We start from the raw sequence: 17,935 nt of genomic DNA on the forward strand, positions 1-17,935 counted from the left end.
TGGTGGAGCCCAGCAAGTCCAGAGAGCAGGAAAATGGCCATCTTGAACAGCCTGACCACACAGTACCTAACCTTTCAGAGCCTGTTTTTCTTATTAAATGGAAACAACAGTTATCTCATAAAGTTTTCAAAGGATTCAAACAGATAAGGCATACAAAGTATTTGTCACATTGCCTTACTCATTAGGAACATTTATTAAGCTCTACTGATTTTATTATTATGGAGAACACTAACTTTACATTTGTGGATTTGTGGAGTTCATGATTTGAAATAATCAAATTTCAAAGAAAACAAGAAGAAAAATGCACAGTAATAGAAGGCCCACCTGTCTCTGCTCAACAAAGCCACGTTTAAAAGTGATTATCTACATCACCTGACCCACTAACCCTCTACTCCAAACATCTTCCTGAAACACAATAATAATGAAAGCAAAAAAGCAAACCAGAAAGTGAGATATGTTTAGCAATGTACCGCAAACTGAAAAGGAAGGAAGAAAGGATTAAAGTACTGGGGAAACATTACACAGAGGCTTGCTAGGAAGCAGCAACTAAGCTGGCTTGAAGAAATCTCTGGCCAGACTAAAGGCAAATTCCATAAAAAATTGCAAAACACGAGTCACAAGTATAAGGATGCTCTCTAGATATTTTGGCCATGGTGAAACAAAAATAGAGCATTTAAGAGAAATTACAGAGTTGCAATGCTGTGTTGGAGTCAAAACTTACTACCAATAAAGTCCCGTTGTTTTTTCTCGTATAGCATGTTCCCAGAGGCAGTTAAGGGACTGCTGTCAGAGCAATCAAAACTTAGTGTCCATCTTCCCTTGCAAACACCCCATTTGCCCTAATGGGTTCTCCCCAGCCTTTTCCATACCACACCTAAGAATAAATCCTGAAAACAAAGAGGAGATGATAGGCACCCTGGCCTCACAGATTCTCAGTCTTCCACTCCTGGGGTGGAGCCAGGTGCCACTACAGAGAGAAAAGACTGAAGCCACAGGGGCGTCAGCACCGCTCTCACCACAGCTGGTACCCACCAAGCTGGGGCAAAAAGCACCCGCAGCCAGGGCTCCCGACAGTATGTCACAGACCTTCTCTCTCCCTTTTCCTCCCACTGTTTCAACTTATGTGTTGTGTTAGGCAAAAATTTTGAAAATGAAGACAGAAGCTGAGGGAAAAAGAACAAATCTAGTACCTTGCACGTGGGGTCCAGGTGCGCCCTCCACCACCACTGGAGAGGTGAAGGGGGTCTACTTAAATAGCAATCTTTTCAACAGTTTCTATCAGCCTTGCATACTTTAGGTTTTGTTGCTCTGAAGCAAAGACCCTATTCACTGTCCGGTGGTAAAATGTCTGTGTTTGGGTCTGTGCAATTCCCCAAAGCTGGACTGGAGCACCTCTTAAAATGCAGTGAACAGTTCCTCGAAATTCCCTAGAGATGTTGTTGCTGGTTTCCTGTTCTGATGGCTGTCCTTTAATGCCAGTCCTAATGAGCCCAGGCCTGAATGTTGCCAGCTGCCCCTGACAAACACACAGCCTCTGAGCTGTCCTGCACAACCCCACAAGAATAATCTTTGCAACCTGTACCTCCCGGGGACCCTCTTACACACACTCCAAGGCTGACTCTTCGCACCTCCTACCTTCCAACTCCCACTACTGTCTTCAGTTATGGAGATCACCTTTCTGGCCACACCTCCTTGCCCTTCCGACCTCTGTCATGATCCCTGCCATCCCCCTGCCCTGCCTTATTTAATCCTCACAATGTCCTTATGAGATGAGTGCTATTCTTTACTAGTATCTTCTCTAGTTCACAGATAAGGAAGCCGAGTCTCCTTCTCGAAGTTAATTCATTCACCTAAGATCACACTGGAAGTGGCAGAGACAGGACTCACACCCAGGTATGACTCAGAGGCTGCAGAATGAAAGCCTGGCCAGGTCACATTTAGAAGTTTACATTCCGTTCTAACCCTGGACTATGACAGTGGCATTGACATGCCTGCATTCAGCCAGGGGAGCAAGAAAATGAGAGTACTTGATGGGTTCATGCAGATACTGGGCCTGGATGACTCAGAAAAAAGCATGATGTCAATATTTCTTCAACAACAGAAACTTTTAGTCTTGTTCATTTCAGATCCTTGCCTCTACTTCCCACTTCCCTGGTTCGGTAGGAATAGTCTCAAGGAGACTAAGAAAAAGACAAAACACCCCACCCAGCCCAGCAGGTGTTTTCCTCACGCCCGGTGGAAAGTGTTTCTGTCATTATGAACAGCTTCATTACCTCTTCAATAAGGCCCTTTGTTAGCAGCTGCTTTTGAGAAAATTGCAGTCTGGGGTTCATCTCAAACACCACTCAGAGATAGGAGCAAGGTCTCCCCAGTATAATTCAGATGGTTCTATGGAAAGCAATCTTTCAGATGATACAAAGCCCCTCTGAAAATTAATTAAGCTCACAAGTGTTCTCCTACGGCATTGTTTTCATCTCAATCTATCCCTTCCTTGCATTTTATAAATACTGTCTGATTGAAAAGCAGGCAAAACAAAGGTAATTTGGCAGTTGTTTTATTAATTTAGTGGGTGGATACAGAGATCCCAAATAACTGAATTAAGTGTGCACTTACTGGTTCGAGCCAAAATGCTAAAAACTGTTGCCTACAGTGGATTAAAACCCCAAAACAAGTCGACTCATTTGATAGGGCTTCAGGGCTCAATGAGCCTTATTTTTATTTGAAGGAAAGCAAAAATGAATCATCACCTCCCTACAGAGTTCGCCTTTGCCCGCAAAGCCTAGGATCGTGAAACACACACTCCCTTGACCCAAGCTTTGCCAACACAAGGTGGGCAGGGTGAGGTGGGGCAATGGCCAGGAGAAGAGCTTTGGATTTGAGGAGGAAAAGAGCCAAAATTATAATAGTTTATTTCATCTTAGCATTTCTGAGGTTCAACTTGTGCTAAGACTGTTTTTTCCCACATACGATGATCTCTTTTTTGGATTTCACTTCCTCTGCTATCTCTTAAAAGCCAGTGGGTTTTGCCTTCATATTTCTATACATGGGCCTCTTGGGCAATTTCATCTACTCCTAGAACATTAATTACTCCAAGTTGAGGATGCCTAAATCTTTGTTTCCGGCAAAATCGTTGTCTCCTGAGCTTCAGATCCAAAAGTCTAAATGCTTCACGGGCATCCCTGAATATCCCACAGACCCTCATATTTACCACCTCCAGTCCTGAACTATCTTTCCCCACGATCACTGTAAGCACCCAAGCCAGGCATCTGGTCATGATAATAACACCTTCCCTTTTCCTATCCACCAATCAACCTGCCAGCCAACCAGACACATACGGTCTCCAAAATCTTTCTGACTTACCTCCCCTTCCTTTCCATCCTCTTAGCGCATCTCAGCTCAGGACTCATCCTGCCCTAACTTAATAATTTCACCAACCTTCTCCTTGATCGCTCTGTTTCTAGTCTCTCACCCTTCAGACCATCTTCCTCCACATGGCCCTGGCCCTGGAGAAGTTTTTCTTTTATGACATATATAATTTATAAATATATATATATAATTAAGCAATATATGCAAATAGCAAGAAATCCAGATCATACCAAAATAAATGGATTGAGAAGTATGGCAGATTGAATTATTGGCCCCAGTTCTGTACCCTGTGTTATATGGCTTCGCAATCCTTCACTAAAAGCAGGGTGTAATCCTCACCTTTTGACTTGGACTCAGCCACGGGACCTGTGCCACTGAGTGAATGAGGGTGGAAGGAACAATGTGGCCATGTAGAACCTAACCTGACGAGGCCCCTCATCTTCCCTCTTACCTTTTTGCACCTTCCTCATCCCATGAGAAAAACTATCCACCTACCCAAGGAGGATGAGACACATCTAGACTACACCTGGACCTAAACCACAGAGCTGCTCACAGACATGTGAGTGAAATAAATGCTTATTATTAAAGGTCATTGAGACTTTATGGTTGAGTATTAGCTGCACTCATCAACTTTATCAAAAATTGGACATCTCGGGCTTCCCTGGTGGCGCAGTGGTTGGGAGTCCGCCTGCCGATGCAGGGGACACGGGTTCGTGCCGCGGTCCGGGAGGATCCCACGTGCCGCGGAGCGGCTGGGCGCGTGAGCCATGGCCGCTGAGCCTGCGCGTCCGGAGCCTGTGCTCCGCCACGGGAGAGGCCACAACGGTGAGAGGCCCGCGTACCGCAAAAAAAAAAAAAAAAAAAAAAAAAAAAAAATTGGACATCTCCCTCTTTATCTGCCTGTCCATATATTTTTACACAGATACATATTTTTCTAATGAAATCTTTTTGTTTCTTTTTCATTTATTTTACTTTGGTTATCTTTCTATAACAGCAAAAAGTAAAAATAAAAGGAAGGAGGCTTCATGGCTGCCACATGTGATAGTGAAAACCAGGCCTTGCTATGGGGTCAAATGAAACAAATTTTTCTCTATCAGTCAAGATGCTTTTATTTATAAACAAACAAACAAACAAAAAACCTGAATCAAACTGACTTCAACAATAAGTAAATGTATTATATCACATAAAGAAGGAGCAAAGATAGGTCAGGCTCCAAGGAACATGGACCCTAACGCTTAAAAATATCATCAAGAACCTAGGCTCCTCCCATCTCCTGACTGCCATCCTTAGGGCTGGCAAAATGGAGCAACATAGCCACCCAGTTCTAAGCATGACATCCGGAAATATCCAGGGGAAAGATGCCCCATCACTGTCTGCTGGGCCTTTTGTAAATTGAAAAAATGTTTTCTACAATTCCCCCGAAGACTTCCTACTTCCTTTCACATGTCCCGCCCATTTCTAAACCACTGTGCTAGCCCACTGCTCAGTTCTGAGGCTGCAAATAATAAATTAAAACACAGGCCTGACCTCTAGGAGCTTCTCTTCGAGTCAGATGACAACTTATCATGTTACTCTTTACAGGAATATTTAAAATCTTTCATTTTATTATTAGAAAATTTTATTATTGTAAATTAGTATCTGGGGGAAAATAAAAAGAAGAGACTCTAATTCATACCAAAGAAATCATTATTAGTTGTGGAAATTCAAGCATCAAGAAGTATTTTCCCCCCAGTATTCCCATAGCTACAACTATTTGCAAATTGATTCTACTTGACACAAAATCTATGGAATCCAGGAATCCCGATCTCTTTCTATGCCTTAGACAGTGGAGGAAACAGAAACATAGGTAGAGAGTGGTGAGAGGTTGTGGGATACAGAACATAGGAGAAGAAATCTAAGAAGTTCACAGAAGAACAGAGTCCAAAGGACAATAGGAAAGATTCATTCTTTACACCCCCCAGAGAAAGCTGGCACAGAAGAGCCTTTAGGATTTCAGAGAAAGACTTAGCCTTGATTCCCAGGAGAAACTAACAGCACCTCTTTACTCCAAAAAAAAAAGTAATATTCAAAATTATCTGAATTATATGCCAGCATTTAGGGGTATCCCCTCATTCGATATTAATGTGCTCAGATATATGGATGATACGAATACAACCTAAGGAAGGAAGGAAAAGCAGCTGGGGTGTTGGGTGAATCAAAAGGTCTGGACTTGAAACTGGATTCTGCTTCTCACAAGCAGTGTGACCTCAGGAAAGTCAACTACCACCTCTGAACCTCAGCTTCTTTATAGGTAAAAGTAGGAAAATCCCAACATAACAGTTTTTGTTTTGTTTTGTGAGAATCAATAAGCCGGTATGTGTGAAAGCTCCTTGTGGACATAGAAGAGTGGTGCAGCAGGCCAGGATTAGGCCACACAGACTTGCTTCTATTCTGGGTACAGAATGTGATACTAATTGATACCCAGGGCTCTTCCCCACCTTGGAGACACCATCCATTCTGCAGAACTATAACCTCCCAGACCTCTGTGGTCCCAGTACAACTCTGGTCCACGGGATTTGTGCATAGTTCACACCAGGGGAAATCTCTTTGTATCACCATATGGGAAGTCTTCTAGGTGATTTGTTTTGGGACGTGCTGGGCACAGTGACAGTCCTGGAAGAAAGGAAAGAGATTTTATGGTGTTTACAAAAGAACAGAATGACCCTGACTCTTATCATAACTCAACACAGATTAAAATCTTTATTGTAGGTTGCCACCATCTCCAAACTTGTCTCAAGTAATTTCTAGACGTTTATCTTAAAAGACTAGTTTCTCCACATTCTTCCTCTCAATGATATAGAAACTATATAACCCACCATATTTCTCCAAAAGGTAAGTATTAAGTTTATGCATATCCATATCATATTGGCCAATTTATATTGGCCAGTTTCCCCTTGCCTTTGATAGCAAGGTTGGACTGACTTACATGAGGATTAGATTAGCTACTCAAAGCACCATGTCTCACATTGGTTAGAATGATCAAAACAATGTCAGAGCATCTTCATAATACAGAGAAGTTTCTATAAAATGGTATTGACTTTCCATATTTTTATAACTCTCTGCATGTGACAGGTCCAGAAAGGAGAGCTCTGTTTAGAGGTTCTGACATTCGTTATATAAGTTTGGGTTTGCAGACCTGGTACTTCCTGATTTCCTTACTCTAGAGGGCTAGTTCTTCAGCTCAGGTGCTGGTGGTCATGAACCATAGTCCATGGCTGGCCATAGTCATGGCTGACTGACGAATCATAGAGAACAGAGAAAATGTTTCCATTCAATCATGCTTTTTTAAAAAATCTTAATTAATGTATAAGTGGTTTACAGAGGAGTTTCACCTCACTGAAGTAGATACAAAGGAAGACTGATTTTTTTCCCCAAACAATTTTCCCAGTTATTTTATATAAAATTCCCATTTCTTACCCAGTCATGTCATTTTAGGAAGGCCCCATAAGTTTCTAGTCCAGTTTATTATTATATCCCATTCAAAACTCTCTCCTCATCCCACTGCGGGTTAGACTTACAACCTGAGCGGCTCAAGATGCCTCAACATTTACATGCTCCCCCTCCTCCCTCTTCTAGATTCTAACTCCTCCACCGTTAGGGCAGGAAAGAGGGATGGGAAGTGAATTGTTATGACTGCATAACAAATTACCACGAAAACACAGTGATTTAAAACAACAATAATTATATTTTATAGTTTCTGTGGGACAAGAATTCAGGAGCGTTCAGCTGGGTGTTTCTGGCTCAGCGTCACTCATAGAAATTGACCAGGGCTGCAGTCACTTGAAAGCTAGACCAGGGCCAGAGGATCTACTTTCAAGGTGGCTCATTCACAGGACTGGCATATTAGTGCTGGTTGTTGGCCTGAGGCCTCAGTTCCTCTCTTCACGGGCCTCTGCACAGTGCTGCTTGAGCGTCCTCACAGCATGGCAGCTGGCTCCCCCAGAGTAAAGCTGTCCAAAAAAACCAGGTGGAAGCTGTAATGTATTTTATAAGGTAGCCTAGCAAGTCTCACATCATTTCTTCCACAGTATTCTACTGGTTACACAGATCAGCCCTGCTCCCATGTGGGAAAGGACCACAAAAGACCATGATTACTAGGAGGTGAGGATTACTGTAGGCTATCCTCAAGGTTGGCCACCACATTGGAAAACACAAATGTCTTCTCACATATCTGAGGGAGGTCTCATTTCTATTCTTATTGATTTTCTTTTCTTATACTAACACTCTCTGACAACCAGTGTCTTTTGTGCAGTAGGCTTCCTAATGATGAATATCTTGTGGCGTCCTTGCCAGGCTTCTCTGGAGGGCCCTGTGGGGCCTCCCACTGCAGAGTCCCAGACATGGGAACTTTAACTCTGACTCAACCTCTTTCATCATTGCTTCAGTATCTCCCACCAGCAGCCAATGTCACAGCCTTTTGCTACTGAGGCTCCTACACCTAGAAAGCATCCCTCCTGGGTGGGGATAGACAAACTGGGCCAAGCTACCTTCTGTCGTGTCTTCCCAGCTCTTGGAAAGCTCATGTTTCCTTGACATGCCAAGTGTCAGCATGTGGGCACTCTACTGCTGTCCCATCTCTCCGATCCACCTCGTCGTTCCAGTTCCCGTTTCCGCTGCTCAGACAAGCACAGGAACATGAGAGCAAGTTGTTCAAATGAGGAACGAAAGTAATCCAGTCTTCCCTCCTTGCAAACACCAACTATCTTCACATGTTTTTCTTGGAGCCTTTACCTCCCTGTGGGTGGGGAGGGAAAATTCCCGCAAATCCCAGAGGACAATGACGACTCTTTCCCGCTTCTCAGGCTTCTTTCACAGACCAGGAAGGAAGACAGTGGTGATAGTGGTAGTGGGGCTTATTTGACTTCTTTTTCAAACCCTATAAGGAGGTTTCGGACCTCAACTCAAAGCTGTTCATTTGCAGCTCTCTCTAGAATGTGGGAGTTGGCTTTCAGTTTGGCTCCTCGTTTAAAGACTAGAGGAGCAGTTTCACTCAAGTTAAGCATAAATAATATTCAATCAGCCATGTAAAAGAATCACATCTGATTTTGAGTAAGGCTTTCTTTGTACCTTATCTTCTCTTTTGTCTCCTATGACATTTTATTTTTTTACTTTTTTTAACATCTTTATTGGAGTATAGTTGCTTTACAATGGTGTTAGTTACTGCTTTATAACAAAGTGAATCAGCTATACATATACATATATCCCCATATCTCCTCCGTCTTGCGTCTCCCTCCCACCCTCCCTATCCCACCCCTCTAGGTGGACACAAAGCACCGAGCTGATCTCCCTGTGCTATGCGGCTGCTTCCCACTAGCTATCTATTTTACATTTGGTAGTGTATATATGTCCATGCCAATCTCTTACTTTGTCCCAGCTTACCCTTTCCCCTCCCTGTGTCCTCAAGTCCATTCTCTATGTCTGTGTCTTTATTCCTGTCTTACCCCTAGGTTCTTCAGAACCATTTTTTTTTTAAGATTCCATACATATGCGTTAGCATACGGTATTTGTTTTTCTCTTTCTGACTTACTTCACTCTGTATGACAGACTCTAGGTCCATCCACCTCACTACAAATAGCTCAATTTCGTTTCTTTTTATGGCTGAGTAATATTCCATTGTATAAATGTGCCACCTCTTCTTTATCCACTCATCTGGCCTCCTATGACATTTTAGAATGCTTCTCTTTTACGTGAACAAAGAAGCCTTTCACGTCTACCTGAGAGCCTTCTTTGGTGACTTAAGCTAAATCAAGGAGAGTAAGTAAGTTGTACCTCAGATATCAATTATGTGATTCTCCCTGGCTACTTGGAAAACTGTACTGACCACTGCAAGACCGACTGTAGGCCCCGTGGTAAAGTGAGTCTTGATCAATTAGCAATGTCTGCCAGGGTATAGGTTGGAGGGAAGAGGCTATAGTCATGTTGAATATTTGCTGGCCAAATTCAAGGGGTGGGATAGGGAGGATGGGAGGGAGACGTAAGAGGGAGGAAATACGGGGATATATGTATAGCTGATTCACTTTGTTATAAAGCAGAAACTAACACACCATTGTAAAGCAATTATACTCCAATAAAGATGTTAAACAAAAAAATGTTTTAATTGTCCTCAAACTGGCTAAGCATACGAGTCACTTAGGAAGGTATTTTTAAAAAATTAAAATTGCATAGAAAACAAACTTATGGTTACCAAAGCGAAAACGGTGGGGGGGGGGGATAAATTAGGAGGCTGGGATTAACATATACACACTACTATATATAAAATAGATAATCAACAAGGGCCTACTGTATAACACAGGGAACTATATTCAATATTTTGTAATAACCTATAAGGGAAAAGAATGTGAAAAAGAATATATATATATATATATATATATATATATATATATATATATATAACTGAATTTCTATGCTGTACACCTGAAACTAACACAATATTGTAAATCAACTATACTTCAATTTAAAAAAAAAAATTAAGATTGCTAGGTCCCAACCCAAAAGAATAGAATGTTATTTTGTTATAAATTATGTCTTTGGAAAAAACTGGTTTGTCCAAGGACACACAATAAGCCTTAATCTGGCAAAATCAAGTATCAAATATTTATCTTCTGTCTTCAAATATAACCACACAGGGCTTCCCTGGTGGCGCAGTGATTGAGGGTCCGCCTGCCGATGCAGGGAACACGGGTTCGTGCCCCGGTCCGGGAAGATCCCACGTGCCGTGGAGCGGCTGGGCCCGTGAGCCATGGCCGCTGAGCCTGCGTGGCCGGAGCCTGTGCTCCGCAACGGGAGAGGCCACAGCAGTGAGAGGCCTATGTACCGCAAAAAAAAAAAAAAAAAACCAGACCATTTTATACTCCTAAAAGCCTGTTCCACATAAAACTTTCAGCTATATCTCACGTGATCCATATTGTGCCACGTAGTGACGTAAAGAAGGCTAATCAAATATTGCTGTGTGAGGGTTTGAGTGTGTATGTGCGAGTTTTGTCAAACACAGAGTTAGAAGGTGAAGGTCCAGATCTGCAAGGCCCTGAAAGGAACAAGGTTTGTTCCAGTTTGTCAATATTTTATTGCAAAGAAATGAGGGAGAAAGAATGTCACAACCTGACAATAAAAAGAAGCTTTAAAAAACAAAGCCTTTGGGGACTTCCCTCGTGGCACAGTAGTTAAGAACCCGCCTGCCAATGCAGGGGACACGGGTTTGAGCAATGGTCTGGGAAGATCCCACATGCCACAGAGCAACTAAGCCCGTGCGCCACAACTACTGAAGCCTGTGTGCCTAGAGTCCACGAGCCACAACAAAGAGAAGCCACCACAATGAGAAGCCCATGCACCGCAATGAAGAGTAGCCCCCGCTCGCCGCAACTAGAGAAAGCCCGTACGCAGCATCAAAGACCCAACACAGCCAAAAATAAATTAATTAATTAATTTTTTAAAAAAAGTCTCTGGAAAACAAGGTTGCTGATGAAGTAGAATTTCACTTATTTTAGGCTTCTCAACCCTCCCTATCTAATCATATTAATTTGGGTTATGCATGGACTTGGGGATGACCACACCAATCAAGGCCACCATATACCTCGTGCTCTGCCCAAAGGCACAAAAATATGGGAGAAGGTAACCCCTATGTTATGGCCTTTCCTAATTCTTCCACCAAAAGGAGACACTGTTTCCTAGCTAACATTAAGCTGTAGATATGTATACATACATTGTATAACAAACAAAGTGGTGGGAATCCTTTCACAATGTCTGCATATATCAAATCACCATGATGTATGCTTTAAATGTCTTACAGTTTTGTCAATTATACCTCAACAAAGCTGAAAACATTAAAAACTAAAGAATTAATATTAAGATGAAATATAAATTAGAGCAGTACTTCAGAACTTTATTATCGCGAATTACTGTCTGGGGATTTTGTTAAAATGCAGATTCTGATTCAGGAGGTCTGGGGCCCTGAGAGTCTGCATTTCTAACTGGCTCCCAGGTGATGCTAATGCAGCAGGAGGCCTGCCCACAGTCTGCGTCGTAAGTTGCTAAAGTAGACTGTGATACCACCACTTAAGATGAGAAAAGGCCGCTTCGCCATCACTAACTAAGGTAACACATTGACAGGAGTCAGAGGCCACAAGACGTGAATAATTAGAACAAAATATAAACAGTTCTTATGAAAAAATCCTTTACATGTTGCTTCATTTAAAATGTAGCATCACCTGAAGGTGTTTTTGGCTCCCAGACTGACAAGGAGGGCTCTGGGAGCTATAAAATTTAAGGCAGTTTTCCTGAAACCATACAGCTGGGAAAAATAAGCATCTCAAGTATCAGCTGACATCCATGCCTCAACAGTTCCCTTTGCTTGGAGGTACACCATGAGCTGCCATTGCAGGATCCATGTGCGGGCAATCATGGATAACCTCTTAGAACTGGGAAATGAGAGGACCGGGGACCAGCGTGGAATTGGGAAATAAAACGTCCCCTGAGAGTTAAGCTCAAAGTGAACTGAAACAGAGACGTGCCAAGTCACCTTAAAAAGACAGAAAGCCTCCTAAACCGATAACATTTGACTCTAATCTAGTTGGAGAATGATCACATCTAAAGAAAGTCTTAATCATGAGGGGCAGGGGACCATAGAGGCCTGCAAAAAGCCAAGTCACAGACACTAAAATCGTCTCTGCTTAACTAAGGGAGAGAAAGCCCTGATTCAAGAATGTGGCACCTCATGTAAACAGACAGGATCTCTATCAACATGATGGAGATGGAGAGGGAATCATCAGACATGCAGGACCTGGTGCCGCATAACCGGAGTTGGTAAACTATAGCTCATAGGCCAAATCCTGTTTTGTAAATAAAGTTTTATTGGACCACAGCCATGTCCATTCATTTACCCATTATCTATGGCTACTTTCGCATTATAATGGCAACAGTGTGTAGTCTTGACAAAGCCTAAAATATTTACTCTGAGCCTTTACAGAAAAGTTCGCCAACCTCTACCATAAAATTACTCAATCATTTCAATCCTATTAATAATTCCCCTTACTCTGATCTCATGCTCACTAAGCAAACTTCTGATTATAATTTGACTTCCTGGGTAGTATACCAACAAAGGAGAGAGTGCCTTGGCCATCTATTATTTCTAGCTGTATCTGCATTTTAGGTTTTCTGGGAATTTTTTTTTTTAACGTCAATGTCTGGGGCTTACATGAATCACTCAAAATCACACAAAATTGCCAAATTGATGGTTCCCCAACTCAGGTTCATTGGCCATTATGAAAAAACTAATCTTTCCCCTCAGTTAACCTTTGTGTACCTCTTTGCTCATAGCCACCCACCCCATCAAAGTTTGCTTGTCATCTAAGTGACAAGCAAATGTCCTAAATACATAGTTCTTCTACAACACCTTAGATAACATTCAAAAATTAATGCTTGGGTAACCAACAAAAAATTTAGCAATCCTGAATTTTTAAGCCCACCAGAGTGTCTTTGAGGAGGACAGTTATATTTGCATTTTTGCTGCTCATACACTGCGTTCTGCAAAGCCGAGGAAGCAACAGGACCTGCCTCATAGTACAGCATCCTTGAGCAGGGTAGGGAGTGAGTGGGCTTCCCCCTGGGTGCACCCAGGCATTTCCCTTATACACTCATCTGCTTCACACAGAATCACTATTTTATTGTCTTCAACTCCCCGCTCAAAACACACAGAACCTTCCATCCTGCTCACCATTGAGTTTGGCACATTGCTGACCATCGGTACATGTCACCATGGCTACAAAACAGTAATTTTGTTTTCAGTGCACCGAAATGGCCATTTACTTTACAGCATCGTTCAGAACACACAATAATAAATGTCTTAATTCAAGAAAAACCGAAGAAGCCTGGTGAGCCCTTAATGGAAATATAGCTGAATCAAATATGATCCCTTCAAGGATTTTCCTACATAAAATACTGAAAAACCCTTAGTTATTAAATCAGATCTTATAAATCAAAATGTATGAAATTGCTTTTCATTGCCTGTTTTTAGATATGAAGGACCACACTGTGTATATTTTAAATTAACCTTAATGCCATCTAGTGGTCATTGAGAATTTGTCTCAGAAAATGGTAACGACTTTAGAAATTTAAATTTTTTTTTTTTTTAAGATTTATTATTTATTTATTTATGGCTGCGTCGGGTCTTAGTTGTGGCATGCGGGATCTTTTGCTGCGGTGTGCGGGCTTCTCTCCACTTGTGGCGCGCGGGGTTTTCTCTTCTCTAATCGTGGCACACGGTTTCCAGACGGCATGAGCTCTGTAGTTTGCGGCACACCAGCTCTAGTTGAGGCCCAAGAGCTCAGCAGTTGTGGCGAGCGGGCTTAACTGCCCCGCGGCACGTGGGATCTTAGTTCCCTGACCAGGGATCGAACCTGCGTCCCCTGCATTGTAAGGCGGTTTCTTTACCCCTGAGCCACCAGTGAAGTCTCTAAAAAATTATTAATAATAACAATACTGCTGCTAAAGAGACTAAAGAGACTTAGTGAACACCTACAGTATTCCAGGACTGTGTTCAGTTCTGTATGTGCTTTATCTCATTTTTTCTTTACAATAACCTTAATTGGTACTATAGCTCATTATACAGATGAAGAAACTAAGGCATAGGGGTATTAAATAACATGCCATGTTCACGGATATAGTAAATGCCTAGCTGGAATGCAAACCCAAGTAGTCTGCTTTCGTACGCAGGCAGAATGCTATACTATTACTAAACCTCAGCTTTGACTAAAAGAATACGGTTGATAGACTAACACACACTCTTACTGCTCATGTGTCTGAAAGAAGACACAACCCTCACTTTTCCACTCCATGTCCAACTCCCATCATGATCCAGTTTCCGGGCTTCTCCTTCAAGTACGATTTCAATGGCATGGGAATTTTTACACATTTGAAATTTCCACCTGGCATCTAAAAACGTGATGGATCCACTTGTTCATGCAACAAATAGGTACAGAGTTCTTATGCACTGGACTCTGTGCTAGGTGCTCAGAGGGCAACAGGGAGCCAAACAGACACAGCACCTCCTTTCATGGAGCGTCAAGGGCAGCAGGAGGACAGGTGGACATAAATTACACGGAGATACAATCACATCATGGAAAGGGCTCCCTGAAGAAATGTAGGGTGCTGGCAGGGTGCTTTTAGCAGGTCACTTCCTCTGGGACCTGAGTGGTAAGTGAGAAGAGAAGCATGGGAAGACTTCCCTGAAAGAACGACCTCTCAGCAGGACCTGAACCAGTGGGAGTGGGAGTGAGCCAGGTGCAGGGAGACAGGACGTGAGCAGCAAGCAGAGGGCATCTTCTATCGCTGTGCTCCCAGCATCACACTCACCCAGGGCAAGCTCAACAGGAAGTCTACATGCAATCCAGGCACTCTGGATTCTTTTGCCATAAATGGAATTTGGATAAAAAGCCATAATTAAACCATATCTTTTTCATACTTTGAACAAATCACTTTTACTGAAAGTACTAAAATTGTATGATATTGAAACTGTTTTAAATACCCAAACATAATGGTGACTCGGGCAATTAAAGTTTCCAGTGGTACTTATGAATAATTCAAATGTTCCTCTTTCTTAAAATTAATTAATTTATTTATTTTGGCTGCATTGGGTCTTCGTTGCTGCGTGTGGGCTTTCTCTAGTTGCGGCAAGTGGGGGCTACTCTTTGTTGCAGTGCGTGGGCTTCTCATTATGGTGGCCTCTCTTGTTGCGGAGCACTGGCTCTAGGCGCGCAGGCTTCAGTAGTTGTGGCACGCGGGCTCAGTAGTTGTGGCTCGTGGGCTCTAGAGCGCAGCTCAGTAGTTGTGGCACACGGGTTTAGCTGCTCCCCAGCATGTGGGATCTTCCCGGACCAGGGCTTGAACCCATGTCCCCTGCATTGGCAGGTGCATTCTTAACCACTGCACCACCAGGGCAGTCCCTCAAATGTCTCTTAAATGACACTTTTTAGTTTGGTTTGAGATTATGAAAATAACACTTATGACAGAGAATATGAATAACACAGAAAGAATAGCAAAAAAAAGAAGGGAATAAAGCTCACATCCATATCTTATAACCCAGAGGCAAACAATCTTAACGTTCTGGAATGTTCCTTCCAGTCTTTTTTCTATGGGTATTTCACAAACATTAGATTATATAAACACATTTTAATTTAATTTATTCATTTAACATAATATTTTTACTTGTTTGTAAAAAAAAACACTTGCTAGCATCAACAGCTAGATGATATTTCATTAAGTGGCTGTATCCCAGTTTACCTAACTCATTTCCCAATTTTTGACCATGTGGACTGTTTCCAATGTTTAATATGTAACAAATAATATATGAATAATAAATAGCATATAACAATAATATACAATAAATTATTGCATTGCATAAAACTTATTTCTTTAAAACATGGTTTATTCATCAGAATAGAACGCAGTAAACAGTAGGCGTTATTGTCAAGTGATTAATAAGAATAAGACAGCTTATGTGTTTGTCTGAGGAGAATTTAGGAAAGTAACAAAGCAGATTACAAAGGCAAAATCACTGCTCAAGAACATTGACTTCCAACTTGTGTTTCCTCCCCCCACCACTTCTTTCTTGAATTATTTATTAGCTTGTTCTACTTCAATCTTAAGACAAGCTGCAGTAAAAGTTAATAGGTATTTTTGTCATGTTGGAGAATCCCAGAAAGCCATCCTAAAGTTGTGAAATGATGTGTCACGTTAGCCCATTTTATGGACTTAATCTTCTGCTGCCTAACTGAATAAGTTAATACTTGTGACACTTGCTAGACTCACACAATAACACACTGATGCACACATGTACACACACGCATACAGGGGAGTTACAAGTGATTACATCTCAGCCTTCTATACCCTGAACACACACCAGTGCTTTTCAAGCTGATATTTAGTACCATTAATACGAGCCAACTGATGAGCCATTTACGAGCTGCCGTTTATGAGCCAACCTCCATCTCTTTGACATGGCATATCTAATCGACGTGAAAGCAGACTGGGATAGATCAATGGAACAGGATACAAAGCCCAGAGATAAACTCACGCACATATGGTCAACTTATCTTTTTTTTTTTTTTTTTTGGTCAACTTATTTTTGATAAAGGAGGCAAGAATATACAATAGAGAAAAGACAGCTTCTTCAATAAGTGGTGCTGGGAAATATGGACAGCTACAGGTAAAAGAATGAAATTAGAACACTCCCTAACACCATACACAAAAATAAACTCAAAATGCATTAAAGACCTAAATATAAGGCCAGACACTATAAAACTCTTAGAGGAAAACATAGCAGAACGCTCTGTAACATAAATCACAGCAAGATCCTTTTTGACCCACCTCCTAGAGAAATGGAAATAAAAACAAAAATAAACAAATGGGACCTAATGAAACTTAAAAGCTTTTGCACAGCAAAGGAAACCATAAACAAGATGAAAAGACAACTCTCAGAATGGGAGAAAATATTTGCAAACAAAGCAACTGACAAAGGATTAATCTCCAAAATTTACAAGCAGCTCATGAAGCTCAATATCACAAAAACAAACAACCCAATCCAAAAATGGGCAGAAGACCTAAATAGAGATTTCTCCAAAGACATACAGATTGCCAACAAACACATGAAAGGATGTTCAACATCATTAATCATTAGAGAAATGCAAACCAAAACCACAATGAGGTATCACTTCATACCAGTCAGAATGGCCATCATCAAAAAATCTACAAACAAAAAATGCTGGAGAGGGTGTGGAGAAAAGGGAACCCTCTTGCACTGTTGGTGGGAATATAAATTGATACAGCCACTATTCAGAACAGTATGGAGGTTCCTTAAAAAACTAGAAATAGAACTACCATATGACCCAGCAATCCCACTACTGGGCATATACCCTGAGAAAACCATAATTCACAGAGTCATGTACCACAATGTTCATTGCAGCTCTATTTACAATAGTCAGGACATGGAAGCAACCTAAGTGTCCACTGACAGATGAATGGATAAAGAAGGTGTGGTACATATATATAATGGAATATTACTCAGCCATAAAAAGAAACGAAATTGAGTTATTTGTAGTGAGGTGGATGGACCTAGAGTCTGCCATACGGAGTGAAGTAAGTCAGAAAGAGAAAAACAAATACCGTATGCTAACACATATATATGGAACCCCCCCAAAATTAAAATGTTCTAAAGAACCTAGGGGCAGGACAGGAATAAAGACGCAGATGTAGAGAATGGAATTGAGGACTCAGGGAGGGGGAAGTGTAAGCTGGGACAAAGTGAGAGATTGGCATGGACATATGTACACTATCAAATGTAAAATAGATAGCCAGTGGGAAGCAGCCACATAGCACAGGGAGATCAGCTCAGTGCTTTGTGACCACCTAGAGGGAGGGGATAGGAAGGGTGGGAGGGAGATGCAAGAGGGAGGAGATATGGGGATATATATATATGTATGGCTGACTTACTTTGTTGTAAAGCAGAAACTAACACACCATTGTAGAGCAATTTTACTCC

Source organism: Delphinus delphis, chromosome 16 (genome assembly GCF_949987515.2).
Source record: "Delphinus delphis chromosome 16, mDelDel1.2, whole genome shotgun sequence".
Lineage (NCBI taxonomy): Eukaryota > Metazoa > Chordata > Mammalia > Artiodactyla > Delphinidae > Delphinus > Delphinus delphis.